The following is a 22923-nucleotide window of genomic DNA, read 5'->3' on the forward strand; positions in this document are numbered from 1 at the left end:
CCTCCTGCCCCTCAGATTTGCTGTTGCCACCAGGTTCTGAGGCCTGTTCTGATGTCTCTACCTTCCTCTCCCTCTTCCTTCTTGGGGCTCCCTGGGCCACCAGCACAGCGGTCTTTGGATTGTTCTGGGTGCCCCAGAACATTTTGTCCAGGCGGGAGGTATGTCAGTGATGGCAGAGACCAGCTATCTACAGGGGAGGCAATCAGAGAGTACATATAAGACGGGGTCTTGGAGATGTTCTGACTCGAGCCATTTCACTGATGAGGAGACTGAGGCCCAGGAGAGACCGAGGGGGCTGACTGGTAGGGCTGGGACCCTGGCTTCCCAACTGGCAGCCTGAGGCTCTTGCTCCCACCGAAGTGGCTTAGCATCTTGCCTCTTCTCAGTTTGCACGGGCTGTGGTCTCTCGGGGCCCAGATCAGTTCCAGGATCTTTTGGTGGGGTGCCCTGAGAAAGTGTGTTGTTCCTCAGTTCAGCCTCTAGTCCGAGCTCTGGCTCAAGGCACATGTCAAGTTCATTTCCTTCCCAATTGCCCAGGTTTTTCACCTCTTCTTCTCTTCCTCTTCCCTGCACAGGGGAAGCTCCTGGGGTTGCAAAGACAAGGAAGGCCCTGCCTGCTTCTGGGGCGGGGCGCCCAATCGAGTCCCATCTCTGTATCCCTGGGGACCACCAGAGCCCAGGGTCATGCGGTTTTTGAGGGGAGCAGTGGCGCTGCTTTTGCCTGTCACCATCAGCCGTGGGCACTGGCTCCAGGCCACAGCAGCAAAGCAGGGGGGTTGCGTGGGAGGCCAGTCACCAGGGAGGCCACTTGACTCCAGGTGGGATGTCTCCTAACCCTGCACGCTGGCTGCTCCTCATTGCCTGGCTACCCTAAAATGACAGCTATAGAGGGTTCAGGGTGATGGCCGCTCCCTTCGCAGGAGCCCATCCCTGCGCCTGCCAGGCCACTGCCCTGGGGTTTTGTCCACGTGTCTCTGTAGCTGGTTGGGAAAGTGTCTGGCATGGAAGTTGTGATGGTGGGAAAAGGGGCAGGAGGCTTCTGGCTGAGCTAAGCTGATCCTATTCTGGATACAGTTTTTATTTCATCTCTAAAGTGTTTTGACATTGTCTTTGGAGCAGAGGGAGAAGTGGCCCTGGGGAGGGGCCAGGTGACCAGAGAGGAGAGAGAGAGAGTCAGGTGGGGACTTAGGGAGATAAACAGATGGTAACTCTGGAGAACCAGCTGATGGGAAAATGTTGTTGGCTGTCCCAGGAACCCACTGCTCCAAAAGAAATTCGGGATGATCCTAGTGTTTTGGAAAGCTCTTTGTTCCTCCTTTTCTGGGCACGTCTGCCTTCCAAGGGATGATTCTCTAGGACCATGTCTCAGATGGGCCAGGACGGGACAGAAGTGAGGACATTAGTGGCTGTTCTGTAGAAATGATGTCAGGAGGGGAAAATTCCATGGCTCCCATTTTTCCCTGCAAAAGCAGCCTCTCCAGGGGCTGGACACCTTCCTGGCACGATGCTCCTGCAGCCCTGTTCCTGCCCCAAAGTCTCGTCTACTTTCATGCCCAGTACGGCAGGAAATGCTTGCATTGATTTCTGCAGAGTTGACCTGCCACGGAAAGCACTACACTGGCTGCAAGGAGAAGCCTCCTGGGTGGGAGTCCTTGCTTCCTGGTCCCCGGAGACCCAGCCTTTTCCGAACTGGCAGCGGCCAGAGTGGGGCTGACGCAGCCTCTCTGGTTCCCTGACAGGTCGAGCTTCTCCTTAATTTGATGATTCTTGAGATAGTGGGAAGCTCTTAGCTCCCTTCTTATAAGGGCAGGCTTGAGTGAAACCAAATCGACTTCTAGCATCGTTTCAATCACCTGTCTGAAAGGCTTGATTGAACTCTCTGGTCAGGAAGATGGGATTCAATGTTCATCCAAAGTAGCAAATTCCTTCTAAAAAATTACTTTGCATGTTATTAAATAACAGCAACACTCCCCATCTCCCGGGGAACCCCAGGTCGCATCTTGAGAAGAGGCACACGACGTGATGGAAAAAGCCTGATGTATCTTGGCAATTTCGTCTGGATCCATTTTCCAGCTCTGTTGGTAGATGAGACAAGTGGCATTTGACTTTCTCGAGGACAGAAGGAGCAGGTGCTGGTGGCAGGACTGGGGTGGGGGCAATGCTGATCAGGCACTAAGGTGGCTTTGATAATACAGTTCTAGTCACTCTGGAGTGACCATGGGATCCTCTCCTTGGAAGACACGGCCCTGGTTTTGGAGCTGGTCAGTTGGCTCTGCTGGTTCCTGGCTGTGTGGCCTAGACGGGTTGCTTTGCCCCTCGGATCCTCAGTTTTCTTAACTGTCAAATGGGGAGAATACCACCACCTGGGAAAGCTGTATGTGAAGTTGCTGGCTCATAATAGGTGCTCAGCTAATTTGAGCTCCTTTTCGGAAGGTTGTGAATACATCTTCATTTTTGTATATTGAATGGCTGGTGCAGAAAAGGCACCGACACATTTGTTGAATAAATAGAATTTCTATATAAAAGAAATGTGTTTAGCTTTGAAGTTTTAATTCCTGTTGCTAGAGGTGTGAATTGTGAGCTTAAATAATGCCCATTGTAACACACATACCTTTGCTTAGGCCAGGGGCCCGTATACTATAGTGGAAAGTCAGAGGCCTGTCTGTGTCAGTAGGGTTTTGTATTGGAACACAGCCACGCCCATCTGCTTACACACAGCCACACCCATCTGCTCACACACACAGCCACACACATCCATCTACACACCAGCCACGCCCATCTGCTTACACACAAACACACCCATCTGCTTACATACACAGCCACGCCCATCCGCTCACACACCAGCCACGCCCATCTGCTTACACACAGCCACGCCCATCTGCTCACACACCAGCCATGCCCATCTGCTTACACACCAGCCACGCCCATCTGCTTACACACCAGCTATTCCCATCTGCTTACACACAGCCACACCCATCTGCTTACACACCAGCTATTCCCATCTGCTTACACACAGCCACACCCATCTGCTTACACACCAGCCACGCCCATCTGCTTACACACAGCCATTCCCATCTGCTTACACACAGACACACCCATCTGCTTACACACCAGACACGCCCATCTGCTTACACACAGCCATACCCGTCCATCTATACATGCAGCCATGCCCATCAATTTACACACCAGCCACGCCCATTCATTTACACATGGTCTGTGGCTGCTTTCATGCTACAGCAGTGGAGTTGCGTGATTGTAGCAGGGGTTGGATAGCCCTCAAAGCCCAAACTATTAACTATCTTGTCCTTCACAGAAAATGAATTTTCTGACCTCTGGCTTAGGCCAGCAGTTCTCAAACTTGTGCCAGCACCAGAATCACCTGAAGAGCTTGTTAAAACCCGGGTTGCCAGGCCCCGCCCCTGGAGGTCCTGGTTCCGTCTGTCAGGGCCCGGATGAACGGTTCCAACGAGTTCGCGGGGATGCTGACGCTGCTGGTGCAGGGGCCACACTTGGAGAATCCCTGGCTGGGGCTGTTCCCCTGCCTCGAGTGCCCTTTCTCCCTTCTGCTTTTCAAATCCCTGCCTCCTTCCAAGGTCAGCTCAAACGTAACCTCAGGGACGCTTCCATTTATTTATTCAGGTGTGTCGGGCACCTGGTACGTGCCAGGCACTGTGCAAGGCCGCAGGATATGATTTAGTGAACAAAACAGACACATTGTCTTTCCTTGTGGAGCTTACGCTCTAGTGGGGACAAAGACAACTAGCTAACAATTAAAAACCCCAATATAACTACAACTTGTGAAGGCTGTGATGAAAGGCACCATGACCAAAGGCTATCAGTGGGCTCTAGTAAGGAGTTATGAAAGGTCTTTGTAAGGAAGTGACATTTAGGGGGAGATTAAGAGGATGGAAGAGAGCCATCTTGCTTGGAGCAAGATAAAGACTCTGAGGCAGAGGGTGGAGATCTGCAAAGGCCCCAGGGTGGGGAAGAGCTTGTTGAGTTTGAGGGTGTGGAAAAGGCCAGTGTGGGTGGAACCCAGAAAAGGAATAACATACAAGGTGAACCTGGAGATGCAGGCAGACAATGGACTGGAGACTGCGTTATTGGCTTCCATTCTCCATCCCTCACTTGAACTACGCACTTGCTGTGGCTCACTGTGGGTGAAGTGTTCTTGGCCCCTTGCCTTGGGGTGTGGCCATGTGATCTGCTTTGGCCGATGATATCTGCCTGGAAGATCTGAGCTCGGCCTTGGGAAGGTTTGTCTATTTGCTTGCTCTCTTGCACCTGCCATCATCATGAGAAAATATGACTCAGGCTGACCTTCTGGTTCAAAGACACATAGAGCAGAGTCGGCCTAGTTGTCTGAGCCTGCTGACCTACAGATGTGCGATAATACATTACAGTTGTCTTAGCTCACTCTGTTTGGGGGTGGTTTGTTATGTAGTTGTAGCTGACTAATACAACCACAGCAAGAAATGTGAGCTTTATTCTAGGTACAGTTGGATGCCATTGAAAGTTTTTAACTAGAAGAGTGACATGATCTAATTCATGATTTTGTTTTGTTTTATTTTTTAAAAATATTTTTTTATTTATTAATTTTAGAGAGAGGGGAAGGGAGAGGGAGAGAAAGACAGAGAAACATCAATGAGAGAGAACATCGATTGGCCGCCTCCTGCATGCCTCCCACTGGGTATTTGGCCCACAACCTGGACATGTGCCCTGACCGGGAATCAAACTGGCAACCTCTTGGTGCATGGGTCAACGCTCACCCAGTGAGCCACACCAGCTGGGCTGATTCTTGATTGTAAGTGGTCTCTCTGGCCGCTGTGGGGAGGGGGAGGTGTGTGGAGGAAGCTCGGCACAGAGGAGGTGCTCGGAAACTGGTCCAGCTTTCCCCAGAGTGCCATGAGCATCACCCTGCCGGTGCTTCCCCGGTGCTCTCCCTGGGCTCTGCTCCCTGTGACTTGGTGGTAACTGCTCACAGTACTCCTGCTACTAGACTGTGTGACCCTTGAGGGCAGGGACCTAGCCTGACCCTTCTGTATGTCTCCTGGACCCCTGGTCCCTGGCAAGGCTCAGCTCCGAGCAGAAGTCAAAAACGGCCTCCAAATGAATGAATAGAAAAGCTCTCTCTGCAGTTGCTACAAGTTGGATTTTCACTTCAGTGGTCTCTAACAGATCCACACATTTATTTTATTTTTAAAAATATGTTTTTATTGATTTTTTTTTTTTAGAGAGACAGAAAGGGAGAGAGATAGAAACACTGATGTGAGAGATAAACATCAACCAGCTGCCTCCTGCACGCCCCGCAGTGGGGATCGAGCCTGAAACCCGGGCATGGTCCCTGAGCAAGAATCGAAGGGGGACCTCTCAGTCCATGGGACAGCGCTCAATCCACTGAGCCACACCTGCTGGGCCTGAATCCGCACATTTAAATGACTTCTACTAGGTCACGGGGTGACTCTCTTTAAAACCTCATCAGCAAACAGGGATTGCTTGAGTCCTAAGAGGCGTGGAGGTGGGCACCGTGGAGAGAGTGCCCTGGCACACAGGCAAGGACTCTCCCACCAAGGCCTGAGGATCGTGCAAAGAAAGCCGACTCGGCCTGTCTACAGACCTTTCCTATGAAGTTACATGAGTGTGCCCTCCGTGCTGGGAAACACACCTGTTCCATGTAGACATTTGCTAACACACTTTACCTTTGAAATCTTGAGGGGAAAAAAAGGTAGGCCATATATACACACTCTAATTTAAAGAAGAGAATCTATTTGATTAATTCTGACCACCCTGCTTCTCACAGTATTTACGCAGGAGGCTCAGAGTATTTAACCAAAAGGTTTCATGACTTGTACCGAGATTACATCCCAAAGGAGCAGACCAGAAACAGGGATGGACTCCGTCCTGGAAATTTTGCAGAAAGACTAGAGCTCTATTATGTTAGCTTGTCTGGCTCAAAAGTAACAACGTTCCCAGGTAAACTCTAGGTACCTGCCTGTTTCAGAAAATGAATTTTAACTGATTTATTAGTTCAACTCTGTGCATCAGAGTTCACTGGGCACCCAGTGTGCACCTTCCCTGGGCTAGCAGTGATGGGGACAGAGATGTCCAGGTGAGTTCCTGCCTCAACGGGATTAACTTGAGACGGAGCTAAGATCATTCTTTAGAGCAATTATTTGATTAAAATTAGTTTCTTTGACTACACTGAACAGGGCCTGGGTCTGTTTTTTTCTATAGCGCGATATTATAAACACATAATACAGTGTCTGAGAGCACATAGTAGGTGCTCAAGAAAATTTGTTATAATTGAGGAATAACATATAGGGAAATGCACAGGTCTTTGGGGTATATTCTGATGAGTTTTTTTTTTTTTTTTAATCTTCACCTGAGAATATTTTTACATTTATCATCAGATAGTGTGGGAGGGAGGGAGAGAGAGAGAGAAACATTGATGTGAGAGAGACACATCGACTGGTTGCCTACTGCATAACCTGACCAGGGCCAGAGATGAACTGCAACCGAGGTACATGACCTTGACCGGAATTGAACCCGTGACTCATTGGTCCGAGGGCCAACACTCTAACCGCTGAGCCAAATCAGCTAGGGCTCTGATGAGTTTTTTTTTTTATCCTCACCCGAGGACATTTTTCCATTTTTTTAATTCAGACAGAGTGGGAGGGAGAGAGAGGAAGAGAGAGAGAGAGAAACATCGACGTGAAAGGGACACATCGAGCCCTGCCCGGTTTGGCTCAGCGGTTAGAGCGTCGGCCTGCGGTACAGAGAGACCCAGGTTCGGTTCCCGCTAAGGGCACGTACCTCGGTTGCAGTTTGTCCCCGGCCCTGGTTGGTCGTGTGGGTGGCAACCACTCGATGTGTTCCTTTCACATCGATGTTTCTCTCTCTCTCTTCCTCTCTCTCCCTTCCACTCTGTCTGAACAAAAAATGCAAAAATGTCCTCGGGTGAGGATAAAAAAAAAAAAAAGAAAGGGACACATCAAGTGGCTGCCACCCGCACGACCCAACCAGGGCTGGGGACAAACTGCAACTGAAGTACATGCCCTTTATGGGAACCGAATCCGGGGTCTCTCTGGACCGCAGGCTGACGCTCTAACCGCTGAGCCAAACCGGCCAGGGCTCTGATGAGTTTTTGACAAACATGTCGGCCCAGGTAACCAGCACCTTAATCAGGATCTATGCACAGCTGTCCCAAGGAATGCAGTGTGAGCCACACAGGTAATTTAATATTTTCTAGTAGTCTTATTAAAAAAGTAAAAAGAAACAGGTGAAATTAATTTTAATAACATATTGATGTAACCCAATATATCCAAAATATTATCATTTCACTATGTCGTCAGTATAAAAATTCACTAATGAGATATTTTATGTCATTTTGCTCATCCCACGTCTTTGAAAACCAGGGTGTATTTTAGACTGACGGCAGGTCTCAGCTCAGACAACCATATTTCACGTGCTCAGTCACCACACGTGGCTAGTGGCTACTGAGGCGGACAGGCCAGACCAGGACATTTTCATGACCCCAGAAAACTCCCGTGTTCTGCCTGTCTCTTTCGCGTCAGTGTCCTTGTCCCCAAAGGCAGCTGGGGTTCTCGTTTCTATCACTACAGGTTCGTTTTGCCTGTTCTAGGACTTTATATAAAGGGACACAAACAGCATGTGCTCTTATGTTTGATTTCTTTTACTCAACATACTATTTTTGAGGTCCGTGTTGTTGTATGGTCGAGGGTCTTGTTCCTTGTCATTGTCGAGTGGTATTTCATGGTACGCATGCGTGATGTGCCTTTATCCACCCTCAACAAATACTCGATTTAGAAGAATGTTGGTGCAACAGGACCAGACACAAGGAGCCCCTCAAAAGGACGAACTGCCCTGAGGATTTGGGCGCCAGGATGACGACAGCCCTGGAGGAAGGCTTTAGGGGACCTCTGAGTTGGACTGGGCTCTGATGGGTGGAAAGGAAGGCGGGGAGGCCCTCCAGGTGGAGGCCATGCCTGGAGCAAAGGCCGGCAGCTGGGTGGTAGGGGCTGAGCGTTGAGAATGAACGCCCGCGGGAACGAAGCTGGTCTGGGGACAGATTTGGTCTTGGATGCCACTGTGAAGGAGCCTTACAGCGCGTGGTCAGCGGTCACCTTGGGAGCAGGCGCACAACCGGAGGTCAGAAAGATCTTCCTGGAAGAGGGGACACTCAGCAGAGGCCTTGAAGGATGGTCTTATCTCCTCCATTTCTCATACACCCTGCACCCATGAGCGTGCCCCACACCCCTGCACCTGCTTGTCTCCTTGTCTTCCTCCTGGCTCTTCCCTCTTCTCACCCCTCCTGCTTCTAGCGTCTCTAGCAAGAAAGTTTCCTGTCCCTTCCCCGGCCCTCCTCCCTATGACACTGCTTCCTCCCAGTCAATCCCAGTTAATATTTTTCTCACGGCCTCGCACTGACCAGCAGCTGCCTTACGTGGTCCACATATTAGCTCATGCCTGTCTCCGGGAGAAGGTGTGCCGGGCCAGGGGTCCATTCGCCGAGCCCGCCCAGCTGAGGCCAAGGCTGTCACAAACATCCCAGTCTCACTGTCTCCGAGGGGTGGGGGAGGGGACTCCAAGTAGTCCCTGGCCTTGGGGAATGATCTGGATGTTCTTTCACTCGAGCAGGGGCGTCTCTGTGACATCACAGACTGTGCAACTTGGGCAGGGAGATCTATGGGTCACACCATCCAATCTGATTAGAATTCATCTTCAGTCAGTCATGGTGATGTATCTGTTGCTGGACTGGAAACCTGAATATATCTGTTCTCATTTGCTTCTCACATCATTCCGGAGGGACCTGGAATAACTGTCCCCATTGCAAGGATTGAGGAGGGGAGCTGTGACTCCCTCAGGGTTCCTCACACAGCAGAAAGGCCACCGAACCAGGGTCTGCCACCCACTTCTCTCCACTCCAACGCCAGTGCCCACTCCACAAAGCTAGGCTGCCCAGCCAGTGGCTTCCCGGACTGGCGCCTCGTTTCTCTACGCCTTCCTTTCACGTCCCCTTCCCAGAGGGTGGCTTATTTCTTTAAGCTGCTAGAAGAGGAAAAGGAAAAAGAGAGATGGTGAAATAAATTTATTGCCAAGTTAGAAACATTGGATTGAAGAATTGATCCCTACGGCTAAGTAATTTCCCTCTTTCGTGCAAAATATAAATAAATCTGTGTGGTTTATGCTGAGTGATGAGCCTGGGCCGCTGGCTGGATTTCACAACATGAAACGCCCTTCAGAGTCTTGGCTTCCTCTCCTTGACCCCATCAACGAGCTGTTCTAAATAGCCCTTGTGTTCTCCCCGAAGGGGGGATTTTGGCAGCTCCCGCGTCTTGCCGGCTACAGTTAGGCAGACTTGGGGACGTCTCACAGTCTTTCCGCAGCTCAGCTCGACCCTAGCAGGTGTGGCCTGGAACTGCTGATTTTCAGAACCATAAATAGACTGGCTCAATTATTATTATTATTATTCGTTTCTCTAGGCTAAAGGAAAGGGAGTGGAAGGGGGGTGTGTTTGTGTCTCAAGCTTGTGGTTATGTAACTTGGATCACTCCTCTTCCCTAGGGGTTTCATCTAATTTCTGGGAAGAGAGGCCAGTATGGTGTGTCCTAAATTAATTATGGGGGAGGGGGTAGCTTTAGTCATCTTGCTCTGATTGTGGTTTAATTTCAGCATGTGTCCCTGGGGTAACCCTTCTTCCCAGCTCTACCTGGGCTTAGGGGAGGACCTGGAAAGAGAGAGGGAATGTTGGGGGGCGGACGCTGCTCCTTCCTGGGCTGGCGTGGGGACAGAACACTGGCCTTTGAATCCTGCTGTTGGCCAGTGGGGTTTTTGGGCCTTGGGATCTGGGGAAAGGATTTTATAAGGTGCAGGAACTTTCCAGAAGACAGGCGGCCTGGACTCGCTGGGAGGTTTTTCTATCTCTGAAAGGTGCGGGAGTGCAGACAGAAGGACTCTGAAGGGTTAGGAGCACGGGACGTGAGGGAGAGGATGACGTCAGGCTCCCGGTAGCTCCCAGGTCTTGGTGTTGGATTGTGACTAATGGAGTAGGAACTTCCAAGGCATAGTCGAGGGCAGGCGGGGACAGAGAGTGCCTCTTAGTCTTAGTTTATCCTTTGAGACAAAGTCTTTGCAACTTTTGTCTTTGGCTCCCCCAAGAGGGACTACCTTGGGGAGAAGGGAGGCAGCTCAGCTCATCACATTGATTCTGCCTCCACTGGGAGTGAGCCCTGGGTTTGAACACGGAGGGCTTGTCCAGGTGGGACCCACACGTCCCTTCCTATGCTTCTGGCGGAAGTTCATGAGCATGCTGGGTCTTATGGAGACTTGGGGTGACAGACCCTAAGGGATCTGCCTGTGTAGTGGCTGGCTCCTGCCCCTCGGTTCCCCGAGTCTCGCAGATGCTTTGTAATCCAACCCCTGTCGCTCCTAGTCTTGAACTTGCTGCTGCTTGACACCAAGAGGGCCTTGACAAGGGTAGAAATTGGTACTAGGGGCGGGGTTGTTAAAACCACCAGCAATGAGCATATACTCTACTTGTTGGTCTCCCTGCATCAGAACCACCTCTCTGTGTGTGAGAAGTCCTTCATCTTCTGAGTCTTGGTGGGAACCAGTCTCAGCAGAGAATCTGAAAACGCGCATTCCCAGTTTCCCTTGGCGGTAGGGCACAGGGTCAGGACCAGTCAGACACGCCCATCCTGGACTTTGACCAGGGAGCAAAGAAGCAGGGACCTGCAGGATCCATTCGGGTTCAGTGTGGGGCAGCAACAGCAATACCTGGGTCTGCTTTCTGGAGACACGGGCCGTGGAAGTTCCAGCAGCATCTGGGAAATGTGAAGAAGAGTGGAGGGCAGGGGGACTCTTCTCTTCATCCAGGGGTGAAGTGATGATAGTCTGTGGTTTGCTGCAGTGAAACCTACAAAGGCTCCCTAGGGCCTAGGGAGATGTGTGCCCACCACATGGGTACCTGGCTGTGTACCCTATAGGAAGAGGGGAGGGGGTGGTTACTCCTTTGACTTTAAGGGAAGGATAGCAGCAGAAAAGAAATGAGCTCTGATCCCAGTTTTCACAGGGTAAGACCCCCCTCCCCCCTGCAAAAAATAGTACAAATCTTGTAATTCTGCTGCCTTTTTTTTTTTTTTTAAATTATCACCTGAGGATATTTTTCTATTTATCTTCAGATAGAGTGGGAGGGGGAGAGAGAGAAAGAGAGGGAGAGAGAGAGAAACATCAATGTGACAGAGACACATTGAATGGCTGCCTCCCCCATGGCCCTGACCAGGGCCAGGGATGAACCACAATCGAGGTACGTGCCCTTGATCGGAATCGAACCTGCGACTCTTGGGTCCCTGGGCCGGTGCTCCAGCTTCTGAGCCAAACCGGCCAGGGCTCTGCTGCCTTTTCTGCCAGCTACTGGTCCTCTGAGATCCCCGAAGGCCAGGTCCAAAAGTGGCTACAGGTTACGAAATGGCAGCTTTGGCCACGTTATTCACTGGGCCGTGTTCTAATGGTCAAGGCTCAGGGATCTCCCACCTCTGGTCTCTTTGAAGCCCTTCCAATGCAATGTCCCTTCTGAACGTAGATGAGCTGTCCCTCTGTGGTGTGTGTGTGTGTGTGTGTGTGTGTGTGTGTGTGTGTGTATGGTGTCTGGGACTTAGCCCAATGTGGGTCCCTGGACAATATGAAATAATAGGTTAACATTTCTTCTTGTTCCTGGGATAAAATCCAAACTGTATGTGACACATGAGACCCTAAAGGTTTGGCCACCACCCACTTCTCCAGCCTCAAGTCTGGCTACTACTTGCTTTCTTTCTTTCAGCCATGCCGGCCTTTCGCACAGTTCCTCAGAAGCAGTTAGCATTTGTCTCAGATTTTTCAGACATATTATCCTTTATCTGGAATACTTTTCCCATCCTTTCATTGGCTACGTCCAGGCCTTTATCCATTAAGACCAACCTCTGCACAAAATCCAGTTTGTCTTTCTGAACCCAATTCTCTGATTGTGATATAACAAGCATAGAGCAGGACAGGTCTATCACCTCCTTTTGTGTGGATGTTATACCTCTATTAATGTAGCCTCTGAGCACTAAATAATTTTAGATAGCTGGTTCATGGCATCAACTTATCCATTTTTACAGCCCTCTAATGTCCCTGGAGCTGTACCTTCTTTCAAGGGCTATAAATTTAAGTCTGTTTATGTGCAGCTGGTCTCTGGAAACAGATGGGTCTGGCTTCAAGGCTGGTCCCCATCCTGCCTTCTCTTCTCTCAGGCCCTTTTGGCCTTTCAAACACAAAGCTGCTGTTCTGTGCTTCTTGCCATTCATTCTAGCTTTTCTTGTGAATATAATTGAAATTTCACAGTCATCAGTTTTGAAAATGATTTTTTTTTTGAGCCTTGGAAGGCGATAGGAGTCACAAAATGTCTTCAGACTATTCTCTATTCTTCTCAAAGCTTGTTGCAGAAGTGAACCGGCTCTCTCCCCACCTTCCCGTAAACATTTGCTAAGCCCCTACTGTGTGCCAGGCCCGGGAGAAGGGGGGAGGAGGACTGCGCAGGGCCGCCCCTCCTGCAGCCTGTGGGGGTGGGCTGGGGGGAGCTCAGACCAGCGCCTGCCTAGCAACAAAGGCAGCTCTGGTAAAAGCCAGGGGCAACCAAGTGCCCTGGGAGCACAGAGCAGGGAGAAGTGGGGAGAGGCGCTGGATGCCACTGTTCTGAGTTTCTAGACTGTACATGTGGGGGTTCCAGGGGACTGGGAAGGTTTCAGAGCCTCCTGCCAGGAGAAGGGACGATCTTGTGATTTTGGTCTGGCCACGGCGGCCTCAGCTGGAGCCTGTCCCCGCTGGCCTCCCCGCGGGAAGGCGCCCACACGGGGGCTTCCCTGCCTGGAATGGCCCCCCGCCTGCCGCCTGTGTAAATGCCTCCTGAGCGCTGCCATCCTGGGAAGCCTTTCTAGATGAGGCCAGCTTGGGGACAGTGCCCTTTCCCGATGCTGCGAAGGCGGTGGGGCTGCTGACTCTGGCCCTGCCCGAGGCTGCTCCAGAACCCTTTGGTTCTGGGCTCGCATTTCTCTGAGGCCTGGGCAGGCACGCTTCTCCAGCACCAGCGGCCGAGGGCACTGGAGAGGGTGGTTAATGCCAACGCAGGAAATACTGGCTTTGCAGTGGAGAAGCCCAGTGATCAGTGTCAACATCACCAGGGATGAGTCACGTTGATACCACGCGCCCCCAGTGTCGTGCGAGGACACGGGCCCTGAACCTTCGCGATAAGCTGCCCCAAGTCCATAACCTCAGCGTGTTCAAGTGAAAACACCAGACAAACCCAGGCTGAGGGTTGTTTTAACATAACCTGACTGCTACTCTGCCAAAGTGCCAGGGTCGCAGGCCAGAGGCGATGAAGGAAATATCATGCCTGCGTGCAGTGTGGGATGCTGGATCAGGTCCCGGGGCAGAGAAAGGGCGTTCATGAAAAAAACCGGAGGATTCCACGAATGTCAGTAATTTAGTTAATAATATTGTACCGATGTTAATTTTTAATTTCGATAACTATACCATCGGTATATGAGACATTAATATTGGATGAGGCTGGGTGAAGGGCGTATGGGAACTCTGCACTGTCTTTTCAACTCTCCTAAATCTAAAATTGTTTACAAAAGAAGAGAAGGCAGTCCTGGCCAGTTTTGCTCACTCGTTAGAGCAGGGGCCCGTGGACTGGAGTCACAGGTTCGATTCCCGGTCAAGGGCACGTACCTGGGCTGTAGGTTCGATCCCCTGCCTGGTCAGGGTTATGTGGGAGGCAACCAATCGACATGTCTCTCTCACATTGATGTTTCTCTCTCTCTCCTCCCTCCCTTCCTCAATTCCATGCTATCTAAAAATCGATGGAAAAATGTCCTCAATAGAGGATTGACAAAAAAATAAGATAAAAAGGAAGAGGGCAGATGTGCTGGAAACAGAGCACATGGGCTCAAACCTGGCTCCCCCATCCCTGGCTGTTTGGCTTTGGATTGGAAACACAACTCTCTGAGCCTCAGTTTCCCTATTGGGAAAACAAGGCTAATAGCAGTGCCTTCCTCACTGGGACTTTGAATTAATGTTACTGGAGGTTGGAGAGAGACATCCGACCGGGCCTTGGCCAGAGGAACTCAGGACACAAGGGTGGGAGACCAACCTGGATGCAGGTAGCGATCACCTGGGGGACACGCAGTCGAGCAGGAGGACGTTGAAATTGCCGCGAGGTCAGAGGCTGGGGCTCTGTTGAAGTCTAGGACCGAGTGGGCAATCGGGAAAGACTTCATGGGTGTGCTAACACTTCAATTGGGTTTTGATATATGAATAGGACTTTTCTGGATGTACAGGATGTGGGCATCTAGGGTAGTAAGCACATCACAGGCACCTCCACGCATAGGGTTTGACGCTCCACCTGTCCTTTCAAACCCTCTCCACAGGCCTGCAAGGTGGATGTTTCGATGACCAATGTGTAGCTGAGGCACTAGAGGTGCAGCATGGGAATGGGCTTTCTCAAGGTTCCAGACTGCTAGATGCAGAATGCGGACTCAGACCTGGTCTGTCTGACTCCAAAGCTGCCGTGATGTAGTGATACTGGCACTGAAATCTGAAGGAGCAGCATGTGCCAAAGTATGGCATCAGGGAAACCAGTGCAGGGGTGGCCCACTGTTGTCTGTGTGGAGGAGGGAGACGGTTGGAGAGATGGGCCGGGCAGAGCGTGGGGGGCCTGCTGCGACTCCCGGGGCTTTGGGCTCCCTCCCACAGGTCGGGAGCCATGGCAAGGCTCACCCACGGCACAGGGCTGTCAGATCTGCGTCTTGGGCAGCTCCCCTAGCTTCAGTGTGGGGTGTGATAGGAGGCAGAGTAGAGACAGCCCAGGAAGAAGAGAGAGAGCAGAAGGAGGGGGACAGGTGATGAGAGGGAGCATCTTGAAAGATCTACGCCAGTGAGATGAGGGAAAGTAACAAAAACGCAGCTTTACAAAAGCAGCTGTAAAAGACACGGGGGTCTTAGTGAACCATGAGTGTCGTGTGAACCAACCAAGTGGCACGGCTGCCACAGGCAAGTGGACGGGGCTGCAGGAAGAGAGGAGCAGGGAGGTGCTGGTCCCCACTTGAACTTCTGAGCTCAGACTTGGGTTGAGTTCCAGGTGCTCCTCTCCAAAGGGAACAGACACCCCAGGTCTGTTTAATATGGGGACAGCATTCCAGGTCATATCCACGAGGTGCAGTTGAATAACCTGAGGATGTTGAAACCAGAAGAGAAACAATTTAGCAGAAAACAAGAAAACAGAGCAATGTGCCCAGAGCCCCAGAGGATCAGTGAGGGGATGTTGCAAGAAGTTGATTTGGGATTTTCCCAAACTCTCAACTGTTCACTTCCATTCCTTTCTGCTTCTTTCTCTGAAGGCAGAATTTCTTTGCTTCTCTGGTCCACAGGGCAAGTGGAAATATCCCTCCCACAGTTGCTAAGCTCTGGGTACCCAGTGAGACTTAGTTTCTTCCTTTCTCTGTATGTCAACCTCTACCACCAGTTTCCCACAATCCTCAGGGAAGGGCCTCTGATTGGTCCAGCTCAGGCCAGATGTCCACTCCTCATCCAATGAACAGTGGTCACAGGAGCGGAGCCACAGTGGTCAGGTGGAACCCTGGAATGGGGCAGGGGCCCATTGCTATGACCACCTGGAGGAAGGTCATAGAAAAGGTGGGCTGGTCAGAGAATCCACTAGGTGTGGCACAGTTAACTTCTTTGAATTTCTCTGTCCAGGCTCTCCCCAAGTTAATAAAGTCTTATTTGCTAGTCTGCAGTGATTCTGGGGGAGAGGGTCTGGAAGAAGAAGCGGTGTCTGTTCCTTGAAGATTTGTTCTGCCCAGAGATGTTCTGCCTCTTCTCTCATTCCAGACCAACACTAGGTCTCATTTTCCAATTGTTTTGGCTTCTTCCCAGGACTGGAGATATCTCTGATGTTGGAACACTAAGACAGCTGTCCTTCTAGGTTGGGGCTCTGTGTCTGGGGACAGGTTCCCGCTACCGGCTCTATGGCTCCTGTGTCCTCGGACTCTAGGATGTGTGGTTGTGATGCTAATTGACTATAAAGAGTGGGCTTGGAATTGGAATTTTCTGGGCCTCCAGGTCCCTGCTCGCAGCATCTGATGCTCATTAAACCACAGGTAGATGAATTAGCTCCGTGGATGCTGACTGCGCAACCTCAGGGAGCGAAGGCGGCAGCTGGGGTTCCAGCTTGGCGAGGTGCTGACAGCACACTGGACAGAGCCTCTGACGTGAGGATTGGTGTGGCCTCGCTCAGCGGGCCTGATTCTGTCTCTCTTCCTCTCTGTCACGAACCAGTTCTGTGTAGGAAGTTCCAAAACCTGAACCATCCATCCTGAACCAGTCTGTGCGTGGGAAGGCAGCCATGATATCATTAGTCTTTGATTGTAAGAGCTGCAAACTCCATCTGCTTTTGGGGAGGTCTCCCTTTCCCCCTGAAGTTTTCCCTGGCTACTCTGGGTTGCTCGGGATGGTGGGCCCTCAGATGCATGCCTCTTCTTCGACGCTCCTTCCCGGGGGAGCCCTCTGCTTGCATTTGAAGGTGGCAATGGGCCACTGCTACTGATGCCCTCGTGGGAAGGCCACTCCTGGCCTCTCTGCCCGGTGCAGATGGCCTGGCTCTGCTCTACCATGGTTTCACGATGCCCTGAACTCTGCTACAGGAAGCCAGAGCCGACGTGAGAGAAGCTTCGCTTTTCTTCTCCTCCTCCATGCCAAACCTGGCCTCGTGGGCACCATAGCCCACCAGTCAGTCCTTAGTGCAAATGGCTCCTACCCCTCTCTGCTGGGTTCAACCTCAGCCCATCAGGCTGAGCGGGTAACAGAGGCCACCTCGTGCCATCCTTCTATGGTCCTCATGTCAAACTTCCTTCCAATGGAGGGAAACTCAGAAGCTTCCGCACATTGTTTTATAATGGGCTAGGGGGGACGTCAGTCACCCAAATTGCTCCACTCGCTGGAAGCATCCGATATCCTGTTCCAACCCTGCCATGTTCTCTGTTTGATTTCTGTTTGAGTGTTTATGTCAATCAAAATTAATCAACGTTTACCGAGTACTTATTGTGTAGTCAGCATGGGAGAAATTACTTTTTTCTTAAAAAAAGTTTGCTGCTCTCTGATTTTTTTTCCTCCTCCTAGATTTCTCAGTCTTCTGGAAGAAATGCCTTGAATTATTCAACCTGTAGTACGGATCTCTGGAGAACATCGCCTCGCGGCTACTTTAATCACTAGAAAGGTTCAGAGTCAGTTATAATCAAGCTGGAGTCAACGTGGAAATGCTCATCTCTGGCTTGAAAACAAGATCAAAGGAAGACCGTGGAGATGATAGAATCTGAAAGGAGAAATGGAGGCTGGTTTCCCAAGACATTTAGGTCCTTCTCCTCTTTCCAAAGGGCGTGCAGACCGGAAGCCCAGCCCTTGCAGGGCACAGGACTGCATGTCTGCCACCTCTCCCAAGGTCACGGAGTGGTCGGTTGCAGCTCTGAGATGCAGGTGGGTGGAAGGGCTGAGCTCACCTGGGATTAGGTATGTTCAGACAAGGGCTGGCAGGGGTGGAGGGTTTGGAGAGCTGGCGGTAGGGCATCTGTGGACACAACGAGGTGGGAAAGTGCCCCTCGGGAGGTGAGAGTGGGCCCATGAGCTTTGTCTTAGGGAAGGGGCAATTCTGTCCTCATCTGGGCTCCTGTCTCCGTCCTGGGAAAGTGATGGGAGTGGAAATGTGCACGGACGTGTTTCTAGGGTCCAGCGTGGGTCATCTCTATTAGGTTGTGTAGCACACCAGGAATGGGGGTGGCAGTCGTGCCGAGGTGAGCACAGGGCCGTCAGAGAATACAGAGTGGTCTTGGTGTCCTGAAGGTCCAGCTGTCCCCTTGGTGACGGCCACCTGCAGCAGCAATGGAGCACCGAGGCAGCTGAGGTGGGGTTCCCCTCCCCGCTGGCTGCCCACCATAGTCCTACTGAGGGCAAGGAACTGTGCCCAATCCCAAAGGAAGAAGGATGCTTACTGCCTAAGTTAAGGGCCGCGGGGGCCACATCTAGGGTTGGCGGGTGTGCTTTCTCTCCTCTTCCACCTCCGGCAGGAGATAGAACGGGCCACTCAGTAGGCTTCTGTGACATGGGAGGATGCCAAGTCCTCTGCCTCCGTTCCCTCCCCTTCCCCAGCGGGGCAGTCCTAGCAAGGTCTAGTGGCAGGTGCAGCTTGCTCCGCCTGGGCGGCGGTGGGCTGTTGCTCTCTCGGAGGACCTGCCTCTCTGTGTTTTCCCTCCTCTGGCCCTTGTGGCAGAGGTAAGGTGGGGCTGGAGCTGGTGCCTCAGAGCAGTGAGGTCTGAGCTTAGGTCGGGGAAGGGGGTGGCTCAGCCTAGTTTAGGGAACGTTCTCCTGGGCCCAGCCAAGCATGCTGCACTGGAGACCAGCTGGGAAGAAGCGGCCGGCCCTCCGTTAGTCCTTGGTGGGGCTTCTTCTCCATGGACCTCCTAGGAGGAGGGCAGTGGCTGGGCTGAGGCGGGATTTGGAAATCCTGGGACTGGCCCAGACGCTATTTCGGCGATTCAATTGCAGTCACACAGCCCCGACCCAGTGGTGGTGGAGGGTGCCGGAAGCCTTGGGGCCTTGGGAAACAAGACACTTGGCCCACCATGGTGCCCTCCACGGTGGGTATCAGCTGCCACCACAGGGGTGTGGCTTGCTCCTTTGGCTCAGTGGGCAGCAAAGGCTTTTGGTGACTGATGGGACCAGATCACAGAGGGGGAGGAGCAGTAGATGTTGGCCTGGCAGCTGAGAGGATGTGTCTGTGCGCGTGTGCGTCACCCACGGGGTGCCGAGGCTGCCTGGGGTCAAGTCTCAGCTGTCGTCCACCAGCTTTGCACCCTCATGCTCTCGAGCTTCAGTTTCTTCACCTGTAAAATGGATAGAAGGTTGTGGTAAGTGTTAACCAGCTAATGCGTGCAAAGCACGTGGCACAGTCCCAGCAGGTAGGAAACCCTCGGCCACAGCTCCTCACGCTCACTTGAGTCTCTGTGACCTCTCAGGACTCGGAGTCTTACGATAGCAGATGGGGATTCGAGCCACGGAATCCCCCGTGGGCTGTGACTGTAAACTCATTGTACTGCACTGACTCGGGGGTCTAGAAAAACACTGGGTACTTTTTTTTCCATTGCAGAGCAGTGAAGCCGTGCAAATGGGTGGGACTCGCCCTCTGCATTCCCCCCACTTCCGTAGAATCAGCAAAGACTGATTACATCCTGTTATAGACATGTACTGCACCAACAAAAACTGCATGCTGCTAAGAGTATAGGGTTGCTCCACACTGGGTGGCTGGTTAGCAATTTCCTTCTATGCCTATACAAACATACAGTCACACACACACACACACACACACACACACACACACACACACACTCTTTGTATTTCCTTCCCCTCACCCTCCTCTCTCTGAGGGAACCATACTACATACACATTATTGACATCGCTTAGCCGGCTTCCCCTCATTATTGCATCAGGCAGTTCTTTCTGTCAGTCATATGTTTCTTCACAACCCCCAACCCTGTCATACAGAGCTGTTCCCAGAAGGGTTAGGGAATAAAAAGGGACAAAAGATATTCTAATAGCCCCAAGGGAGAATCTAAGAAAGGAGGCACTTTTACAAAAGACAAAAAAATCATTTCCCTTGGTTAAAACATTCATTTATCTTAAAAGAAAAATCTTGAAAAAACCATATATACTTCATAATTTTACCACCAATATAACTGCTGTTAAGATTTTGGTATATAATTCTTTCTAGTTTTTTTTCCCCTATGTCCTCAAGTTGTGTGTGTGCGTGTGTGTGTGCTTAAATACTGAAATATTTTCTTTCTTTTTTCTTCTTTTTTGTTAATCCCCACCTGAGGATATTTTTTCATTGTTTTTTTAGATAGAATGGAGGGGAGGGATGGAGGGAGAGAGAGAGAGGGAGAGAAAAACATCGATGTGAGAGAGACACATTGACTTGTTGCCTCCTGGGGCTGGGGATCAAACCTGCAACCAAGTATGTGCCCTTGACCGGGAATTGAACCCGTGACCCTTCGGTCGGAGGGCTGATGCTCTAACCGCTGAGCAAAACCGACCAGAGCTACACTGGAATGCTTTCCACTTATGTTCTCTATTTAATACTATTTCATAGATGTTTTCTCTCATCACTTTATATCATATAGGTCTAAACATATGGTAGCCAAGACCATAAGGCTCACCCAGCATTCCCAAACAGAAGATTCAATTAAAAGTTTTGGGGCCAACTTGAATATACAGATATTTAGAGAAATCATCAAATGCTTACTCCTAATGTTTAATTTGTAAACTTAGGTACACACAGATGTTTAAAAACCACAAATAACACAAAACATTAAATTTACATAGATGAGTTTTTCCACTTTCACATTATAATGGACTTGACCCGAATCTTTGACATCTGCACTTTCCTGTTTCCTGGGGCTGCCTTGTGAGTCACCCTCTGTAGCTGTCCTGAGCACATCATTGCCATTTTTGTCTAACTTGCTTGAGATTGAGATGCAACACTTTTAAAATCTGTGTATGATGTTGTCTCTGGAAATTGTATTCCAAGCTACAAGTACCTATTTGCATAACAGGACAGTCTTTTTATTTGTCCCATAAGTGTGTAGTAATACAACATAACTACTTACTGCATTGTTTTTTCTTTCATCTTCACCCGAGGATATTTTTCCATTGATTTTTAGATAGGGTGGAAGGGAGAAAGGGGGAGAGAGACACACACATCGATTGGTTGCCTTTCACATGACCCCGACCAAAGCCAGGGATTGAACCTGAAACCCAGGTACATGCCCTTGACCAGGAACCAAGCCCTCGACGCTCCAACCGCTAAGCTAAACAGGCCAGGGCTACTATATTGCTTTTAAAAGTGATATTTAAAGGCTTGTTTACAATGACAGCCAACACTTGCAATTGTGAGGTTGTAACCCCAGAATAATTACTAAATCCCTGTTAAATTTCTCTGCTTCTTTTTTGCCAATTCCGGCAGGTGACCTCTTAAACATCCCAAGCTAGCATTGATTGAGGTCAGGGAGGACTAATGTGATTCCCCCAAACAGTACTTTGTTGTTTAAAAATAAAATAACAAAGACAGAGCGCACTTACCAGGACAGTCTTTGTAAGAACTTGAATTTAAAGAGATTTTCTCTTTTCTAAAGGATAATTGTGGGAGAAATCTTCATGTTATGTTTGGACATATGATTTTTTTTTTGAAGACAAGATTAATAGAAGCATGGTTTTACATCTTTTGGCTGTGCCCTAATTTATTTAATCATTCCTCTATTGTTGGACAGTTCAATTACTTCTACTTTTTATTCTATTATAAATAATAGGCCACATTCTTGTACTTATATCTCTGGGCACGTTGCTGATTACTTCCTCAGGACCAATTCCCACAGGGTCAAATGGTGTGGATATTTTTAAGGGTCTTAATACATTGTGCCAAATTGCCCTTCAGAAAGTTTGGGTCAATTTATAATCCTATCAGCAGTGAATGAAGGTGGGTACTTTATAATGAACGTGTAGCATTTCTGAAATTGATGGGAAAAGTGCTTCGTCATAAACCCACTGAGCTTTTTGTAGAGTTTCATAATTTATCAGAGCTATAGGAGTCCTTATAACTCACTTAGTGCCACTGGTTTCCCAGGGGGCTTGCATACCTCTTAGGATGGGAAGCTCCCTACTCCAAGGGGCACCTTTGCCAGGATTGGATAATTTTGGTGCTAGCTCTCCTTCAGTTCAGCCAAAATATACTTCCCTATAATTGGCACAATTAAGCAGCTATTTCCTGTGCTCCTCCATCATGCACCTGGCCGATATGTTAGGCACAGCCACCCATTGGAATGGAGGGAAAGGGAAATGAGTGTAATGAGTATCAACCCTGGTGCCAGGGACCACACTGGGCGCATCTCCATGAAGCTGGGGTTATTGTCTCATATTTTAAAGATAGAGAAGTTGAGGTTCAGAGAGCGGAGCAACTTGTTCAAACTCATTAAACCAGGTCTGTCTGACTTTCTAAGGCTCTGCACTATCTTTCTTAGGTCTAGCTTTTTTGGAGTTCCTCCAACAACCCGCCCTGTAGGATAAGGCCCCCTGCCATGTCTGGAGGGCATACCGTCCAGAGTTGTTGGGATGGCCCCGAATTCAAATCTTCTGCCTGTTGTCCCAGCAAGTGCACCGGTTGTGGTGGTTTGCACTGAGCCGACCTGGTTAACCTGAAACCCTCTTCCCTAGTGGACCATGAGCAGAGCTGGCCGAAGAGGAAGCTGCATGGGATTGGAAGGTGGAAGGGACGCCGCAGCCATTACCCTTGGGAGGTCGTCACAGTCAGAAGGCGTGTCCAGAAGGTTTCAGCTCTTCTCTCTGCCTGCCTGCCCTGTTGCCCAACGCCGGCCCAGGCCCACCACCAGACACGGGCTGCAGGCTCTGGAGTTGGAGCCACGCAGAGTCACTGGCTCTGCAGGGACCTCTCCACCAGCTCCCCCTTCACAGTCCCACTTCAGATGCGCTTGGCTCCTCCACGTGACTGATCAGTAGCTCCCCCCACAGGTGGGCCACGCAGAGAGGAAAGCTGCAAGGCCCTGGACCTTGCTGGCCTTCTCACCTGGTTGACGCGGCCCCAGGGAGATCTTACACGTCTTGGTTTCTCCAAGGGAAGACGAGTTGGCCAGGGAGAACTGCTACCTCGGGTCTAATGCTAGCCAGGATGAGTAGAATCGGTGAGGTGGAAAAGACCCAAACCTCAGAAAAACATGGAGTGAGAGCAGCTCCTGGAGCGGAGGTCAGGCTTCTGGGGCTTCGGAGGGT

Source organism: Molossus molossus, unplaced genomic scaffold (genome assembly GCF_014108415.1).
Source record: "Molossus molossus isolate mMolMol1 unplaced genomic scaffold, mMolMol1.p scaffold_m16_p_12, whole genome shotgun sequence".
NCBI lineage: Eukaryota > Metazoa > Chordata > Mammalia > Chiroptera > Molossidae > Molossus > Molossus molossus.